Here is a 19,329-nt window from a genome sequence, read left to right as displayed (position 1 = left end):
GCATCAGGGTCTTTTCTAATGTGTGGGCTCTTTGCATCAAGTGGCCAAAGAACTGGAGCTTCAGCTTCAGCATCAGTCCTTCCAATGAACGTTCAGGACTGATTTCCTTTAGGATTGACTTGGACAGGTACACACTGTTATATTTAAAATGGATAACCAACAGGGACCCACGATATAGCACAAGGAACCGTGCTCAATGGCAGCCTGGCTGGGGGAGAATGGATACATGTACATGTATGGGTGAGACCCTTCATTGTTCATGTGAAACCACCACAACACTGTTAATTGGTTAAACTCCAATACAAAATAGAAAGTTGAAAAAAGTAAAATAAATAGCATCACCACAGACTTTCTTAGAACTTCCTGTTATTTACAGAGTTCTTCAAAGCCTGTCCTTGAAGGGGCACAACACAATATTTTAAGGTAAAAATATTTAAAGCAGATTGATGGCATTTTCAGTATATATCCTCCGTGTTTCTGGTTGTTTGTGCCTTCTTCCTCCCTGAAGGTATGTTTCATATCCAAAGCAGTGGTGCTGAGCTGAGGACTGCACAGGATTTGCCTGCCTCACCCAGGGCTCCAAAAATTATAGCAACAAATATAAGAAAATTTAAAAACATATTTATTTTTATGTATTTATCTGGCTGAGCAAGGTCTTTGTTAGGGCGTGTGAGATGTAGTTCCCTGACCAGGGATAGAACCCACGTCCCCTGGACCACCAGGGAATTCACCTGGACAATTTTTGATCCAGATACCACAGCTAAGACCTGGCACAGCCAAATACATAAAAATAAATATTTTTAAATTAAAAACATTATCTTTTTACTTACAGAGGATTCCCCCAAATGCTAGATGTGAAATTTTGTGACTCTCACTTGACATGTAATATTCCCTCTCAGGTTTAAATTAGAGCTGAAGAGAAAGCCAACGTTTTAAAACCTCAGGGTTTTAAACCATGGATAATATCTTCCTGCAGTTGCCTGCTGATACCACTCTGCTGGAATAAGGGGAAATTAAGGAGGTTCAGATGAGCCCTCACATTCTTAGCTCTGAACAGCTAAGTTGCAAAGGTGTAAGAAATGGTTTCATTACAGTATTATTAATTGGCTGCTATAAAAATACACATGAGCAGGCGAATATATAAAGCACAGTCACTGAGTCTAGATCTGCTCAGTTAAAAATCACATATTTCCTTTCTTATTGCTAGTTATTCATGTTTGATGTTTCTTCTATTTAAACTGATTGAAGGTGTGTGTGCGTGTGTTTTTATTTTTATTTATCTGTTTAGGCCAAGCCACTCGGCTTACAGAATCTTAGTCCCAACCAGGGATTGACCCTGGCCCTCGGCAATGAAAGTACAGAGTCCTAACCTCAGGACCGCCAGGGAGTTCCTTAAACCAGTTGTTTTTAATCTTTTTTTTTTTTCCTCAGGGCTATAAAACTCTTTGAGGATATGATGAAAACTATGAATCTTCTCCCTAGAAAAATGCATATAAACATTACATTTTGTTTATACTAGGTTAAAAACTTCTGTTGTAAGCTCAGAAACTCTCTTTTCCCAGTATGAGTAGAAAACAATCTGACTGATTATAAGCACGATTTCTGATTAGGACAAAGTAGCTTTTCCAGGTCCTCCCTAAGGTTTTGCATTGTTGTTGTTTTATTCCTTCCTGGTTCTTCAGAGCTAGAAATTGTTTGAATTAGGCTTTTTTTTTTTTCAAATGAACTTGAATAAAGTTTGGTTTTCAGGAGACGGGGCCTGGCTGAGAAAAACAGCCCTCTTGGTAACAGTCTTCCTGAAGCAGGAAATGGAGGCGTCCTGCCCTGGGTTTTGTCATTACCCTTTCACAGTTTTCGCTCTGCCCACTCTAGAAGACGGGCAGTGTGCACATCTGCAGGCCCACACTGGTTCACAGTATAGACCACTCGGGCGCTTTCATACAACATGCAAGACAATTACAAGACAAAGCAAGTTGCCTTCCCTCCTACATGCAAACCTTGCTGCTGTTTTCTCATGACCTCTTTCCCCCTTAATGGCTGTCCTTGCATGTTCCCCTTTAATTTTTCTTTGGTAAAGGGGAAGAAAAAGGGCTTATGGCCCTTACCCCAGTGTGTGCTTCTAGTGTCCTGTTTAAAGGCAAGGATAGGTCCTCTGGTAAAGTGCCAGTGGTTACACACCTCCTGTCCCATCTTCAAAGCCATTCTTCACACTGTCACCGTTGCACAACTTCACTGAAGACTTACCAGGTCTGTATTACAGGCATAAAGACAAGTCTTGACTAGAATGGAGATTACAGTCTACTGCAGGAGGGTTTTTAACAAATAAAAAATATATATTTACGGTGATGTTTTAGTATATGTACACATTGTGGAATGCTTACACAATCACACTATTTAACACATCCATCACCTCCCATAGTTGCTGTGTGTGTGTGCGTGTGTGCGTGTGGGTGTGCATGTGTGCGCTTCTGTGTGTGATTACCCTTGAGATCTACTCTTCCAGCAAATTTCAAGTATATAATATATTATTATAAACTACAGTCACCATGATCCCTGGGCAGGAAGATGCCCCGAAGAAGTAAATGGTAACCCACTCCAGTATTCTTGCCTGGAGAATCCCATGGACAGAGGACCCTGGTGGGCTACAGTCCATGAGGCTGCAAGAGTGGGACACAACTTAGCGACTAAACTACCACCACCATCGCCACACAGTCACCATGCTGTACACACGGTCTCTAGAACTTACTCATTTTCTACCTGAAGGTGTGCACCGTTTGATCAGTATCTCCACACTTCCCTACTCCCCAGCGTTGGCTAACCACGACTCTATTCAGGGAAGTATTTTTCAAAAGGTCTGTTAATCACTTTTCAGCTCAAAAACCTTCGGAGACTGGATCATGGCTGCAGAATCCTTAGCAAGCTCACCTCACACCTCACGCCTCAAGCTGGGCTCAGACTCGGAGCGCTCGGCCGAGCGTGCGCGGCGCGCCTGCGCCGTCCGTGGTGCGCGCGCGCCCGGCCGTCGCGAGAGCGCGCGGGCGCTCCGAGGCGCGCGCTGGGGGGCCTCGCTGGCTCCGTTTACCTGAGGGACCCGCGGCCGCCCCCGGCCGCCGCCGCAGCCCCCCGGGAGCCCGGCCCCGAGGCGTGGGGGGAGCCCCGGGTCGTGCCGGCCCCTTCCCGTCCGGCTCAGCGGGAAAAGGACTCGGGGGTGGGGACCGAGGCGGTGCCGGCGCGGCCGCCCGCTCCTCGGTCTCACCCTGTGCCGGAGAGCCACCAGCCGCCGCGGCACCGCCGCCTCAGGGATCCCGAGTCTCGTCGCCGCCGAAACAAGAGCCTTGCGCGCCGCGCTGTGGAGGGGCGGGCGGCGGGCCGGCGGCGGAGCCCGAGTCTGGGGCTGGGCGGCCCGGCGCGCGGGCTGGAGTCCCCCTCTGTCCCGCGCCCGCGCCGAGCAGCCTGCTGGAGTGGGGCCCGCGCGCCCTGCGCGCCGCCCTCGGCCCGCCTGGGGCTCGGTCGGCGCCGCGGGGCGGGTGGCGCTCCCCGGGCCGCTGGGGGCTGTGGGGGGAGCGCGCGGCCGCCGGCCGGGAGGACGACGCTCCGAGGGCTGGGTGCGGGGCGCGGGCGGCGTCGCGGCATCTGGACTGCTGCCTGTTCCTAGTCCTGAACGTTGTCCCCTCTCCTCCCTCCCGTCAGTTTTGCAAAGTCTGCTTATTCCTCCTGGAGGCTTCCTCTCTGCCCCCTTGGACGCTCCGTGTGTTTGCCCTGGGGTACCGCGGGAGGTTCATCCACCGCCTCTGAAATAAGGTGCTGTTAAACATTTCAGGACATTTAAACATCTTCCTAGAGGCCTTGTTCAGAATTAGGTGCCTTCCTCAATAAGAGAACAAGGGGTGGTTCGTTCGTTCTTTCTTAAAAGAAGAAAACATACGCCGCTAATTTAGGCAGAGGCGTCAACTCGAAGTTCCAAAATATCTGGGAAGGACACAAAGTCTGGTTTTGGCCCAGAATAAATGAAATTTTGAATTGTGGTTCCCTTCTGAATGTAGCCAGACAGAGCAGCTGAGCAGACCTGCAGCTATAGGAATAAATGACTGCTCTATAAGGTTGATCAAACAATATTTTATTTTATATAAGTAGTTTGGAGAGACCTGTAACGTTTATGTACGGGAATTTGGTTACTTGGCAAAGCCAATACCGCAGGAGCACGGAAACAAAGACTTGACAAGGGGATGTTACCTCCCTCTTGAGCCTTCTTTTAGCCTTTAGTGGTGTGCTGACAGTCAAAGGGATAGATAAATCCGTAGTTCTGTTATTAAGAAACATTTACTCCTGAAGATAATGCTTTCCATCTGTCCTTTTTTTCTCCCATCCGTACTTTTAAGCAAATCAATACCATCTTTTCCTCCATCAGAAGGAAAAAAAAAGTTTGTTTGAAGTACCAAACCACAACATAGAGGTAATAAGATAGGAAAGGGACGTAAAAACTTAAGTGGGCAGGCTTGCAAGGATAGAGCTGAAAATAAAAGATAATCGAGATGCAATTCTTCTTACACTGTTGCCTTTTATTTAGTGAAATAACAGGTTCCTCCTCTACACCCCCCAAATGCTTTGAAACTGTCAGGAGAATAAGGGAATTAAGTGTCAGGAATCATTGAACAGGAGGCTTCCTGTGTGCTGTTTTGGATCTGTCAGAAATTCTCTGTTCCTTATTAATTCCTGACTACTCAGGAATTAAGAGGAGAGGCAAGCCTCTCCCGGGCAGAGGAATCCAGGCATTTCCTTCATTAGTTTCTCTATACGGAGAGAAGTACCCTCTTCCTTCTTGTGAACCATAGGGTAAAAGTGATTGTTTACAACTCTCTCTTTAATATGAGAGCTCTCTCTCTCTCCCCTATGTTTTGTAAGTCTCGAATTTTAATCTTTATCTTTGCTGAGAATAACTATGTTGTAAGACAGTATATATGCCCACACCATGTTAATTAAAACACCTTTGCTCCATCAGAGCTCTGTTCTCCGTGTCTGTCTTTTCTCTCTCTCTATCAGGCTATTTGTTTGGAGCACAGAGGCCCTCTGAATTCATTTTCCTGCCTGGGCTTCTAAAATCCTCTCAAGAAGGCGCTGTGTGCCTTTAGCACATCGAGAGGGTGCCTGAGGCCTCTGTGAACTGAGCAAGCCCCGTGCCAGGGGCTTTATTGGCTTTCTCCATAAATCAAGGACTATCAGCCTCTTTCTCTCCTTTACTTTCTTATCATCGACTCTGGACCTCCAGGTTCCATTAAAGGAGCTCAACAATTAGTAAAGCCTATCGTCTTACCTTCTCTTTCCTCCTCCTCTGTGTTTTCTTTTTTCTTTTTCTCTTCCACTAATATTCCCTGTTTCTACATCTCTCCTAAATCTACCAGTGCCCTATTAATAGACGAAGAAAGGACTTTAGGTTCTTTCATCCCTTTTTTCATCTTTGGTACTGCATTGCTCTGAGCTTTACTTCGTGCTTTGAACATTTAGGTGGATTTTTCTAGAGAGATCCCCAGCCATGATTGAGATATTTGAAGTAGGGAGGCTTGAGGAGAAGATAACTAGTAAAGTGCATGTTCTTTTTGTATAGCACAGTGTTGTGAGCGCGTCATCATTGGGCAAAGAGAGGGGTTTTAAACTCACTGTAAGTCCTCTGTTGCCCACTTGACAGGCAAAAAAATCTCTCTCCCCGTCTTAAATTTCCGATGTGTTAGTAAAACCATGAGATTTCATACTGAAAGCTTATTCCGTGCATGTTAGTGTGTTGATGTTAGACTGCTGTTGACTGTCTTTTCTTCAGGAGACATGTGATAGGAAACAGTTCTTACTGCATCTTTACCTTCTTTCACAGGGAAGAGCAGTGTTGGCCTCAAGCGTTTTTTAACCCCTAAATCTCTAGAATTAGAGACGTTTAAAGCTGCAGTTGCCCACAAAAAGAGCAGTAGTGCAAATGAAAAACAAGACTTTGAAATATGTATGAGAGGAATTGTTCAGTATAAATTTGGGAGAAGGGTCACAGCGTCCTGAGGAAAGAAGTGAAGGTTTTTAATAGTGGCATTTCCAGAAGGTTAGGTGTGAATGTTTGAAGAGTAACAACTCCTCTTTGAGTAGAAATTAGTTTTAACTGACTGTTGCATCAGAAACGATGAATCTATCTTTGAGTTACAGTTTGTTATGCTGAGAACTAGCAACAGTTTTGGAGGATCGAAAGAATGCGCTGTGAATGAAGTTGAAGAAAAAACAACTAGGCTGCTGCTGCTGCTAAGTCAGTTCAGTCGTGTCTGGCTCTGTGCGACCCCATGGACTGCAGCCTACCAGGCTCCTCCATCCACGGGATTTTCCAGGCAAGGGTACTGGAGTGGGGTGCCATTGCCTTCTCCGAACAACTAGGCTAGTAGGCCTAAAAAAAAATCCTGGTCCCCAAAGTTTATCTCATTAAACTAATTTTATAGTTAAAACTTGCAACCATGCTAAAGGGGAAAAAAAATCAGGAGCTTGATATTAGAGAATTTTCTAAAGACATGTTAATGGAAAAGGAAATGAGGCTGGAATTTCAACCTGATTTTTTAAAGTCCAGACTCTCACCATCTTTTAACTTTCCAGTTTTGTTTTTAGTTTTAAAAGATCCTTGGCTTTCTCTAGTATTAAAAGTAATGTATAATTTGTAAGATGGACTGGATTTTGATGCCTACTATTCGTTTTCATTTTGAACTTTATTTGTTTTTCCTGTATTTTTTTAAGCCCCATCACTCAGCACACTGGAAGAATAGATTATCTTGTGTAATCAGTAGATGACTAGACGGACTTTAAAAATTAGATAAAGTAGCAAAGTGATACCTTGAGATTAGTAAGAATCTAGGCCCTATGAATTAACTAGGCTGCTGCTAAGTTGCTTCAGTGGTGTCCAACTCTGTGCGACCCCATAGACGGCAGCCCACCAGGCTCCCCCTGTCCCTGGGATTCTCCAGGCGAGAACACTGGAGTGGGTTGCCATTTCCTTCCCCGATGCATGAAGCTGAAAAGTGAAAGGGAAGTCGCTCAGTCCTGTCCCACTGCGACCTCATGGACTGCAGCCTACCAGGCTCCTCCGCCCATGGGATTTACCAGGCAAGAGTAGTGGAGTGGGTTGCCATTGCCTTCTCCGATGAGCTAAATATGGAGCTATATACCCTTTAGCAACCAGAAAACAGTATCCTGAGAATGAATTTCTTTTTTTAAATAAGATATGGAAAACAAAAGGCCAAAACCCACATGAGTTTTAGGAAAAGGAATCTAGCACTTTGAGCAGTGATATGCTCTCAGTGTGTACTTTGCTCTCTAAGAAGATGATAATTTCCTTGAGAGAAGAAGTTTCATAGGTAGTGGTTGCTAATCCTTATAACTCAGTCTTGGAAAACTCTGAAAGAAGACAAAAGAATATCCTCCTGTTCCATTGTAGCCAGTGTGTTTGAGGAAACCTTTAATTTCTGAATTGGAAACACAAAATGTTACGTACATGTATAGTGTGTCCAGATAAGTAAATCTAAGCTGAGAAAGAGGAATCACTTTCTGTACAGAAAGTGTGAATTGGAATAGAATTGCTAACCTCTTTTTTTGCAGGGCCTTGCTGACAAGCCCCCGGGCCCATTTTGTCATTGTCTCTTCTGGGATTCTGCCTGCTTTCTTTCCTCTTCACAGTTGCCATCTCCTGCCTTTCCCACCTGAGTTCTTTGGGTCTGGCTTTGTAGCCAGCCTCTGAAGACAGTCTTCCAAGATTGCATCCCCTTTATTGCTGCTCTTCAGAACAAATACTCAACTTATTTTAGGGGCTTTTACTTTTAACATCAAAACAGAACTGGTAAATTGGGAATATCAGATTCCTGATGTTGCACATCGATAAAAATTAAACAGAACTGGACATGGAACTACAGACTGGTTCCAGATAGGAAAAGGAATACAGCAAGGCTGTATATTGTCACCCTGCTTATTTAACTTCTATGCCGAGTACATCGTGAGAAACGCTGGGCTGGAAGAAGCACAAGCTGGAATCAAATTTGCTGGGAGAAATATCAATCACCTCAGATATGCAGATGACACCACCCTTATGGCAGAAAGTGAAGAAGAATTAAAGAGCCTCTGGATGAACATGAAAGAGGAGAGTGAAAAAGTTGGCATAAAGCTCAACATGCAGAAAACAAAGATCATGGCATCTGGTCCCATCACTTCATGGGAAATAGATGGGGAAACAGTGTCAGACTTTATTTTTGTGGGCTCCAAAATCACTGCAGATGGTGATTTTAGCCATGAAATTAAAAGACGCTTACTCCTTGGAAGAAAAGTTATGACCAACCTAGATACCATACTAAAAACCAGAGATATTACTTTGCCACCAAAGGTCCATCTATTCAAGGCTGTGGTTTTTCCAGTGGTCACGTATGGATGTGAGAGTTGGACTGTGAAGAAAGCTGAGCGCCGAAGAATTGATGCTTTTGAATTATGGTGTTAGTGAAGACTCTTGAAAGTCCCTTGGACTGCAAGGAGATCCAACCAGTCCATCCTAAAGGAGGTCAGTCCTGGATGTTCATTGGAAGGAATGATGCTGAAGCTGAAACGCCAATACTTTGGCCACCTCATGCAAAGAATTGACTCATTGGAAAAGACCCTGATTCTGGGAGGGATTGGGGTCAGGAGAAGAAGGGGACAACAGAGGATGAGATGGCTGGATGGCATCACCGACTCAATGGATATGAGTTTGGGTAAACTCTGGGAGTTGGTGATGAACAAGTAGGCCTGGTGTGCTGTGATTTATGGGGTCGCAAAGAGTCAGACACGACTGAGCGACTGAACGGAACTGAACTTTTATCATCAAAAGAGAACTGGTAAATTGGGGAATATCAGATTCCTGATGTTACACTTTGATAAAAATTCAAGTGTAGGGTTAAATGTATCTAGTCCTTTCTGTTTTCTGATGAAATAGTCATCAGTTCACTTAATCGGAAATTAGTTTTCCACATATCTTATATTGCTCTGTAGAAAAGTGAATGTCTTTTCTTAGGGTTAGGGCATGAAAAACTGTTGCCAGTGTTGGGACCTAACAAAACGCCATGATAGGCTTCAGGGACTAAGGTAGGACTCACGGGAAAAGCTGAGTCATTGCCCAGTGAGGTCATCCCCATGGATACCAGGACTTGTCTAATCAGCATACTCCCCGTAACCTGGTTTGAGTTTATCAGGACGTAAAAGACATCCCCCTGCAGCCAATAGCCAATTAGTAAACACCAGGAAACCCCTGCAGCCAATAAAGATTAGCCAATTAGTAAATACTAGGAAACTCCTGCAGCCAATCAGCCCTTGCCAACTCTCTGTCTTTGTTCTAAACCTATAAATACTGCTGTAAATCTGGGCTCGGGGCTCTTGCTCCACTCCACTGCATTGGATGTGGCGGGAGCCCTAGCTCGAGCTAGAAATAAAACCCCTTCATGCTTTTACGTTGCTGTGGAGGTCTTATTCTCTCAGTTTTGGGGACTCGGACTCTGGGCATAACATTTGGGGGCTCGTCTGGGATCCCTTTAATTGGGAAGAATAACACTCTCCCAGTAGAAGGGGTTTCCTCACTAGGAGGAAAGATATCTGAACACCGGTGTTAAGTCTGGTTAAGTCCAGTGTAAGGCCAAGGCCCAGCATACGCACTGGAAGGCAGCTGGCTCTTGTTAGGCCTAATCAGAGGTGAACTAGTCATCCTAGCCAGTGTAAGACCGAGGCCCAGTGAGCGCTGGAAGGCAACTGGCAGCCAGCATAAGACCGGGGCCCAGCATTCGCCCTGGAAGGCAGCTGGTTCTGTGGGGATTGGGAAGGAACGTCTCTCCCGACTCCGAATCTGGTGGGCAGTGGACGCCCTGTGGTGAGATAACATTGGGAAGCAAGACAACAGTAACCCGGGATAGGCCTAGCTCTGTGTTTTCGGCTGATATTTGTCTGTCTTCTGTCTGTCGCCTTTCTTTATGTGCCGGCGCCATTTTTGTTTTTTTGTGTGTGTGTGTGTTCATTGTGAGCTCCATCATTATGGGTCAAAGCTCTTCCACCCCTTTGTCTGTAATGACTGACCATGAAGATCAGGAGAGTAATACTTACCAAGACCATCTCTAACTCCTGACACTGAGGAAAAAGAAAAACAAAAAGACTTGAAGCTAGCTGTCTAAATAGGTAGAACTTGATTTTCTTTCCCTGTGCCTTGAGACCAGGGCTCTCTTGGTATGTCTCTGGGTAATATTTTTGAGGTTAATTTGTATATGAGCTCTATTTATTTGGCTTAAAAAAAGGTAAGCGTTTACAAATCAAGTAATTCTGAATTAAACAGTAAATTCCAGGTTGATGTGAACTGGGAAATATTCAATGTTAAATACCTGATATTAATGTTTGTTTGTTGACCTATCTAATATAGACATGTCTTAGAGTAATTAACATTAAGTAGAATATTTTCATTGTACCTAGGTTTGATATAAGTTAAATATTATATCTGTTACAAGTTTGTCAACAAGGAAATTAACCTCAAGTGAAGAAACTTCTAAAAAATGTAAATGAGATATGAGCTTTTATATCTCGAGCTAACTTTGGGGTGCTTCAGAGGGCCCCTGGAGCATCCCAGAGAGATATTAAACTGTGTTTATTTGGTTGGTTAAATTACATGGAAAAGATTATCAAATGAGTAATAAATCTGCTCGTGTTATAATGTATGGTAAAATAACTAATACAGATATCAGTTATGGTTATAAAAGTCATCAGACCAAAATTAGTGAGAACAGAGCTATTTTGCAAACAAACTAGCCTTAATTTGGTTATACTTAATAAAAATAAGGGTAACTTTAAGGAGAAAAAGATATTTCAAAATGTTAAAGATCAGTTTGTTAATGGAGGTCTGCATCTAATAAGACTCATCTCTTAGTTCTTTGCTGTTATGTGATGTTTATGTAAAATTTAATTGAATTCTTGAAGAACACCCTAAGTTTGTTTCTGAAGCTCATCTCAGTAATCTATCTTTGGATGAAGATCAGATGCCTGATAACCTGCCAGCAGGACTGGAAAAAGACATAATTCAAGGGACTGTCTCCAACATGGATGGAAGGACTCTTTTATCAGGAGAAACTACACTACACCAGGATTAGAAGACGATGACATCAGAGGGAGACAGCTTCCCCAAGATGCTGGACCTGATTCGTATGATCATTTATGTTTTCTTGACTTCTTAGACCTTTGCATGTAAGTCAAATGCTTTTCTATCATAGGCCTGATCTTATGCTAGTTTTAAAAATCAATCCAATTGTTGGGTTCGTGGCTAATTACCTCTGTCTAGTTCTGGGTTACCTTGGTAAATGTCTCTACTACCAGACTCTAACTGGTTGGCCCTGAGAAAATTTACTTAAAAATTATTATAGTCATATTCAGGTCAGTGTGCAGAGGACCTGAGATATACTGGGCTATAGCTAATGGAAGTTCTTAGCATAAGTCTTACTTGTGACTTTACTAATACTGCTGGCTATGTTATTTGTATTTCACCTGTTTTACAAAATTGCTGTTTCTTACACTGTCAAATATGTGTGTGAGGCGTCTAATAGAATAATACATAGTCCCATATGAGATCGATGATAGTAATAGTGTAACTCTAGACATGAGAAGAAGCAACAAGAGGGAATATTTTCCTGGACCAAGAAGCTAGTAAGACAGGTGGTCCAGAGAATTTTGGATACTGTTTTATGGCCTAGTCCAGTAACAGCACATTGAGTGGCCTGTTTACCTGAGAATGGACACTCTCAGCACCATGGGATAAAATGGTCATGAAGTGCCCCCTCATAATCATGGTCAAGTTTATGAGCAAAAAGGGGCTCTGCCAACTGAAGACTGACACTCACCATCTACATCTACAAAGATTAAATCATGGCCACCACAACTGCCAACTTTCCATGCCCCTGAAAGGAGTTCAGGGTGAAAATCAGAAATGAGGCACTCTGTGCTCTGGGAAAAACTGGCAGAACAGGCCTTCAGATAGTTAGATCTTTTCAGGAAAAGATTTTATGAATCCCAATTCTTGCATCTTCTCGTACCTAGAGAAACACTGACGTCATTGACAGTGAAATCTGCTTTGGCTGTTAAGGAAAAGTTTACAATTAAAAGTCAAAATAGAGTAGCTATGGTTCAGATATCCTGGGAAATAACTAGGTGATGCTATGGGTGTACTTTCAGATTAGAGCTTGTATTGCTCCAAGCTGGGGCAGTCCTATGCCCCATTTTGACAGGAAGTTATCACAGTCATAGTTGCCTAGTTCCCTAAAATTAAAACTGAGCGGGACTCTGTGGGGCTCTGGAGTACAGATCTGTTCTGTGTTCTCCGTTTCTTATCTGTAGGATATAGACTTTGTTCAGCCTCCTTGGCCTTCTCTGAATTCCAAAGGGTGGATTCAAACAATTGCTAATCAGGGAAGGGAGGGATACAAAAACAGAAACAATCAAAGGTTGGTACAGCCTCCAGATAGAGCCCTGGTTCCAAGAAATATGCATAATAATGTCTTTGAGCCCCCAGCCAGGTGGAAGATGGTAACTTCAGACTAAATACAAGATTCCTGGAGCACAGCTCTGTTGCCTCACCACCTACCAATCAGAGAAGGTCACAAACCCTGCAACCCTCACCCCAAATGTTGCCTTCTGTTTCAGGGGACCAGAGATGACCATCCTGTTAGGTCTCCTGTTGGCCTTTGTCTATTTCATCTCTGAGAGGGTCCCACTAAATTGCTGTTACTACAAGGGTAGAAGCTGGTTTCAGCTGTGGAAAATCCCAACTTATATTAGGTAGAGAGAGACTTCTGCTCTGCTAGGCAGGCCTACGCCCGATGCACAGCAGGAAGAAGTTACAGAAGAAAGAGACTTCCGCCCCAATGCCCAAGAAGTATCTTGAGTATGAAGTCTCTCAGGGGGCCTATGTGCTGCCTTAGAGGAAGAATGTTGCTTTTATGTGAATCACTTGGGGGTAGTCAGGGAGTCCCTGGCCAAGATAAGAAAAGGGCTGAGTTAGAGAAAAAGAGAAGGAAAACTGTCTCAAAATTGGTTTGAATCCTGGTTCAACTCATCCCCCTGGTTCACAACTCTCATATCTTCCTTAGTAGGGCCCCTGATTATCTTGTTCCCTCCTTCTCCGGAACTGCTGGTGCTAACCCACATCAACCTGCTAAGATCACCTGGATGCTTCATAATGGACTAACCCATGAGGTAATCAGTTCAACTACTGGAACCCCCCCAATACTTGGTGGCTAGATTTATTCTTCGACCTTGGACCTTTGTAAAAAGAACATATCAGTAAGGTTCAAGTGATGATGCTGAGACAACAATACCAGGCAATGTCTCAGAATGAAGAGGAGGATTCCTCTCCATGATCAAAGGACAGGGGGGAATGTTGGGACCTAGCAAACACCATGATAGGCTTCAGGGACTAAGGTAGGACTCATGGGAAAAGCTGAGTCATTGCCCAGTGAGGTCATCCCCGCAGATGCCAGGACTTGTCTAATCAGCATAGTCCCCGTAACCTGGTTTGAGTTTATCAGGACGTAAAAGACATCCCCCTGCAGCCAATAGCCAATTAGTAAATACCAGGAAACCCCTGCAGCCAATCAGCCCTTGCCAACTCTCTGTCTTTGCTCTAAACCTATTAATACTGCTGTAAATCTGGGCTCGGGGCTCTTGCTCCACTCCACTGCGTTGGATGTGGCGGGAGCCCTAGCTCGAGCTAGAAATAAAACCCCTTCATGCTTTTACATTGCTGTGGACGTCTTAATCTCTCAGTTTTGGGGACTCGGACTCTGGGCATAACAGCCAGATCCCTCATTTTTTACTGGTTCTTGATGCCTCAGACTGTTCCCTCCAGTTAATCCAGCAATTCCCTTTATTCAGCTGAGATTCTGCAGATTCCTATAGTAAAAGATATTATATCAAAAAGAATGAAAAAATCTTTTAACCTTTATGTGATCAGTTGCTGTATTTTGTCAGTATTTCCTGGTTTCCTCAATCTTCTGTGTTCTCTCTGAAACTTATAGCTTCTTCAAGGATGGTTCTCTTAGGAAAAAGGACTGTTGCTATCCATACTCTCGTGATCCTGATTAGAAGCATTTATTTCATTGTGTTATTGAAAAGCAATTTAGAATATATATCAAAAGTTTGTGGGTTTTTTTTTTTTTTAACTGTGCATAATATTTGGTTCACCCAAGAATGTGTCCCGGAACTCTTCAGTCACCAGTGAGGCGTGAGCACCCGCAATCTCCCCACCCTGGCTGGCTCTTGCAGGCCTCCTGGCCCCAGCAAGGGGGGACAGGGGCTGCCCAACCCCCACCCCACCCCATGGTCCTTGGCAAAAACTAAACAGCACCCTTATTCCCTCTTGAGGACTCAACCCCTTTATAGCATACCCACCCAGTGAGGTATGAGTGCCCACCCTGCCTCTGCCCTGCCACCCGGCCACTCTGAGCCCCAGGCCCAGCCCCACCCATGTCCCTACAGTGCCCACGCACCCAACCTGCCCATGCCCACTCCTACCACTTGGTTTCAGGGGCCTGGCCCCACCTTATCCCATCTCTCCAGCAAGGAAACCCCACTTGAGCCCCTCCTGAACACCACTTCCAGAGGGTCCACCTCGGCTGACCCTCTTCTTCCTCCCCATGTCTAGGCTTCCCTAAACCAGCCCCCCTTATCATGACCACCTATAGTGGTGTGTGGAGAAGGAAATGGCAACCCACTCCAGTATTCTTGCCTGGGAAATCCCATGGACAGAGGAGCCCAGCGGGCTACAGGTCATGGGGTTGCAAAGAGTCGGACACGACTGAAGCAACTAAACAAACAAAACAATACTTGGTTCAGCTGAGAGGTGATCTGATTATTTTCAGTATTCCAAATCAATTTTTGACCCATTCTAAGTTGGTCATCATTTTTTTTTTGCTTTACTTGCTACCTGTAGTAAGGTATTTTTGTGTCCCTTGGCTTGTTATTTAATCAACAGCCAGTAAATCATTGATTGAAGTAGTAGTATTGTCAGCACACATTCATAGATTTAGCAGACTAAATTTTCCCATACACAAATAACATGTGACAGACTTTAAAATAACATTGCAGCATTTATAATAATTTACTACTTTTATGTTTTTTGACCATGCTGTGCAGCTTGTAGGACCTTACTTCCCTGACCAGAGATCAAATTTGAGCTCCCTGACATAGAATTGGGGAGTCCTAATCACTGGATTGCCAGGGAAGTCCCTATAATATTATATTTTAAAACAATTCAGGTAGTTTTATTCTGTTCCATGTATGTATATTTTTGACAAAGGTGAGAGACTATATGCTGTTTTGTAAACCATTTAAAATTTTATTTTTCATGTATTGTATTGTTACTGTCTTTTCAAGTCAGTATATAGAGATCCTGCTCATCATTTTTAGTGAGTGTGTTATGTGTTGCTTGTACCTTAGTTTAACCAATTCCTTATTGGTAGACTTTCAGATTGTCTCTGGGTTTTTGTACTAACATTTCAGTTATATATCATGTGTACTTGTGTTTACTTTCTTAGCATAAATTGTAGAATAGGTCTGCTGAATCAAATTATATACATTTTAGGGGCGTTCAATGTCCATAGCTTTTTTTTTTTGAAATACCAACTAGTTTGCTTTTCCTCCAGTAGTATTTGAAAATGGAGAATTTCCTGGCGGTCTAGTGGTTAGACACTTCACTACTCTGGCCCAGGTTCAGTCCTTGTTTGGGGAACTAAGATTCTGCTAGCCGTGTGGGACAGCCAAAAATAAAAGCATTTCTAAGTGTTGGAATGTTGAATATATTCCTTTTTCTGCACCCTCTCCTATACTGTGTTCTGTTATTCTTACTTTGCTCATCTGATTGGCAAAAATGTTAAATACCATGTTTGTATGTTTTTATTAGTAAAGTGGAATATCCTTCATATGTTTGTTGGCCATTTGTAAGTTTATGACCTTTTTCCATTTTTCTATTAAGGTAGTATTCTTTATCTGCTTTTTAAAAAATTCATTTTATATATTACTTTTGCTAAGCACATAATTATGTGCAAATATCCCGTATTGTTTTCAGTTATTTTATTTTAGGATAGCATTTCTCAAAATGTGACTTATAGATCACTTGTAACAGTACCGAGATAATCGTTAGAAGGCATGTATATTGTTCATTTTCCAGAGGTTCAGATCTCTTAGACCCGTGGGGTTTCTATGAATCTGCTGCACATAAAATTAGGGAACCTCTGATTTGGAAGAAATATGAATTCCTTAATATTTTTACTGCTCCTGTTTTTCTTCTTGTCTCATGGCATTCTACTGTTTTTCCTTATTTATCTTAATAATCATAAACTAGTCTTAACGTATTGAGGTTTTATCCTATCCCAGCCTAACAATAATTTTACAGAAATGTTTTGATATATGGAAATTTGAATGTTAAAGTACATAAAGGAAAGCACGTTTGTAAGTCTGTGAGAAGCATTGTTTGTAAATGAGGCAAAAGGAATAACTGAGGGAAAAACAAGTAAAATCGAGTAGACAGAAGTATAAGGGGGTTTCTCATCTAGTTTACAAAACTCAATATTACTTTGTTTCTTCCTCAGGTTTTGTGCAGTAATCTTTGAACCGTAAATTTGGAACCCATACTGCTAGAAAAATAGTCTAAATGAAAAATTTGAAATTCTCATTGTTATATACATATTCAGTGGGGAGCAATGTTCCCTTTAATTTTTTTAAAGTTGCAAGCAGATGAACATGCTGCATAAGCAGCAAACTACAAAAATGGAGCTTGTATGGCTGTTTGATACTGTAGCCAAATAAAGCTTTCAGGGCTCATTTGACATATTTAATGACATGCAGAATTGTTACCGTGCTGCATGATAATTAAGCTTAAATATACATGACTGTGTTTAATATCACTTTTCCATAGCCAGACATCACATTTCTGGGGCCAGCTTGAAGGAGGAAAAAATGTGGCAAGCCAAGAAGTTTTAACACATGTTTCTGATTTAGAGATTTCAGTATTAGAGAGATGAGACGTTTGGGGCCGAGGTTGCTTGTAACTTTGGTGTTTCTAATTCCTAAGGTTGTAGACTTTCCTTTTCCCTTCTTCTACTCAAGACCGTATGCTTGGGGGAGAAATTGGGAAGATTCAGCCATGGCTTTACTTTCTCCAAATAGTTTTTTCTGCCCAGCAATGAAAGCTTGGGATGCAGAGGTCCCTGTCATTGGTAGTGCACAAAGCGCAGTTTCTTTCTCTGCTTCAGCCGAGCCGGTTCAAGTTCTCTGTCACAGGCCCTAATATCTATTTGAGTTGTCCTGTTAACCTGAGTCTCTGAGAATTTCTGAACCTGACTTTCTCATGTTTTCCCAGCCGAGGCTGTGTACTTCAAACAGAAATATTTGACATCTGTGAAACAAAAATAAAGTAAAAGCGACTTAACATCCTTACGAAACCAAGTGGAGGTCTGTTAGTTTTAGAATATCCTTTTCTTCCTGCCAATCCCACCTTCCACTCTACCTACCCTTCCAGGCCCAAAAGAGATGCATATTTTTGTCCCTAGGGAAAAGTGAATGTGAAAGTTGCATCCAACTCTCTGTGGGTCAAACGTTTTCTCTATCTATGTACTAAATTTTTGTACTATCTAAAAGGATGAAGCATTGTTGGGAAAATGTCCTGATACTACTTTTAGAATCTTCTGTTTGCCGGTTTAGTATTGGTTGATAGAAGTAAGTCTTTGTATCTGGTGTCATTCAGTAATGAAACCACCTAAAGTTTGATGTTGCTTTACCTTTTATAGAGTATATTATTTTATAATTCACTCATACATCTTTGATAGGGAGGTGCAATTTTTAGAAAGGGGAATTCTGAGCTCGGAGAAGTTAAGTGATTCACATAGTTGGGAAGAGGCTTGAATCCATATCTTTTGATTTCTTTATAGTTTACACCTTTCACAGATACCATCTGCTGAATCATGTAATGATTAAAACATCTGTAATAAAATTTAAATAACTTGTTATTAAGTGTGGCAGATATTTAAATAAAATTTAGGACAACAGCATGCAAGTTTTTCAAGACGGATCAATTATGTCTTGTGACAAATGAAAAATTACCGCTGTAGATGGGAAATTAAACTCTCTGTTATATAAACAACGGAGGGAGGAAATAGTGCTTTCCTTTAAATGCTACTTATGGATTCTCTGGTATATCTATAGCAAGAATGAGAAGGTAGAAAAACTGTCATATTTTTTTCTGAAATACCCATGTATTTTATCTGCAAGGCAGTATTGTATCTAGTCAAAGTTTGTGATTGTTGTTAGCCACACGCCCAGCACTTGGAATTTTAGTTCTCCACCAGGGGGTGCACTGGAGCTCCAGCAGTGGATGTGTGTAGTTTTAATCACTGGACCACCAGAAAGTCCCAAAGGCAGTATTTTAAAATTTCTCTTTCTAGAAGCTGATTGTTAGTGTGTAGAAACGCAACTGATTTCTGTATACTGATTTTGTATCCTGCAACTTTACTGAGCTAATCAAAGTTTTAATGTCAGGCCTGTAATATTATAAGAGGAAATTGCTAATTTCTCCCATTAAAAAAAATATATATTTTTTTCAGATATTTCAGTCAATGGAAGAAATAGCTCTGCATCTCCTAAGATGGAATCTGTTGTTTGGGAATGTGTTTGATCAACTTGACACGTTGGCCACATGGTTGTTGTGTGAAGTTGCTCAGTCGTGTCCAACTCTTTGCAACCCCACGGACTGTATCCTGCCAGGCTCCTCCATCCGTGGGATTTTCCAGGCAAGAATACTGGAGTGGGTTGCCATTTCCTTCTCCAGAGGATCTTCCCAACCCAGGGATCGAACCTGGGTCTCCCGCTTTGCAGGCAGACGCTTTTACCGTCTGAGCCACCAGGGAAATCACATGGTACCTGATGTAATAAAATGAAAAGAAGAGGCAAGATGATGTCATTTTCCCATATCGTGAAACCAAAAACAAATGCCTTTTGTGAGACCAAGCTAACAAACCTCTGACGGTGCAAAGAGTAATTCTGTTTGAAGAACTTAACAGTAAGATAGAAGAAGTCCTTTCAAGCTGAGACCTGCAGGTGTACAAAGATCGAAAATGCATATTGAGTAGGCCTGATCATCTGAATCCCATTCCATCGAGAAAGCATGGCTGTGAGTTGGATCGTCTTGTCTCTGTGGCCCTTGACTGTGTTTGTGGGCCGTATAGGTGGGCAGTTTGTTTTCTTTGAGCCTATTACCTTGAGGATGTGCCAGGACTTGCCTTA

At 42.7% G+C, this 19,329-nt stretch overlaps 1 protein-coding gene and 1 non-coding gene across 2 annotated transcripts in view; one reads left to right on the top strand and one right to left on the bottom strand.

The window, feature by feature from the left end:
• Positions 1-3,596: 3,596 nt before the first annotated feature.
• The window catches only part of LOC132658558 (liprin-alpha-1-like), a 75,166-nt gene continuing 59,433 nt past the window's right edge, over positions 3,597-19,329 (top strand). Inside the window, exons 1-5 of the mRNA XM_060405827.1 lie at positions 3,597-3,647; positions 9,823-9,892; positions 11,038-11,205; positions 13,146-13,248; positions 18,651-19,216. The gene's annotated coding sequence lies outside the window, so the exon portion shown is untranslated. The remainder of the gene's footprint in view (positions 3,648-9,822; positions 9,893-11,037; positions 11,206-13,145; positions 13,249-18,650; positions 19,217-19,329) is intronic.
• Positions 18,881-18,953, bottom strand: TRNAC-GCA (transfer RNA cysteine (anticodon GCA)). The gene has a single exon. It is a non-coding gene; the product is annotated as a tRNA-Cys (tRNA).

The sequence above is a fragment of the Ovis aries genome, chromosome 24 (assembly GCF_016772045.2).
Source record: "Ovis aries strain OAR_USU_Benz2616 breed Rambouillet chromosome 24, ARS-UI_Ramb_v3.0, whole genome shotgun sequence".
In the NCBI taxonomy this organism is placed as follows: domain Eukaryota; kingdom Metazoa; phylum Chordata; class Mammalia; order Artiodactyla; family Bovidae; genus Ovis; species Ovis aries.
This window is presented reverse-complemented; position numbering and strand designations above follow the sequence as displayed.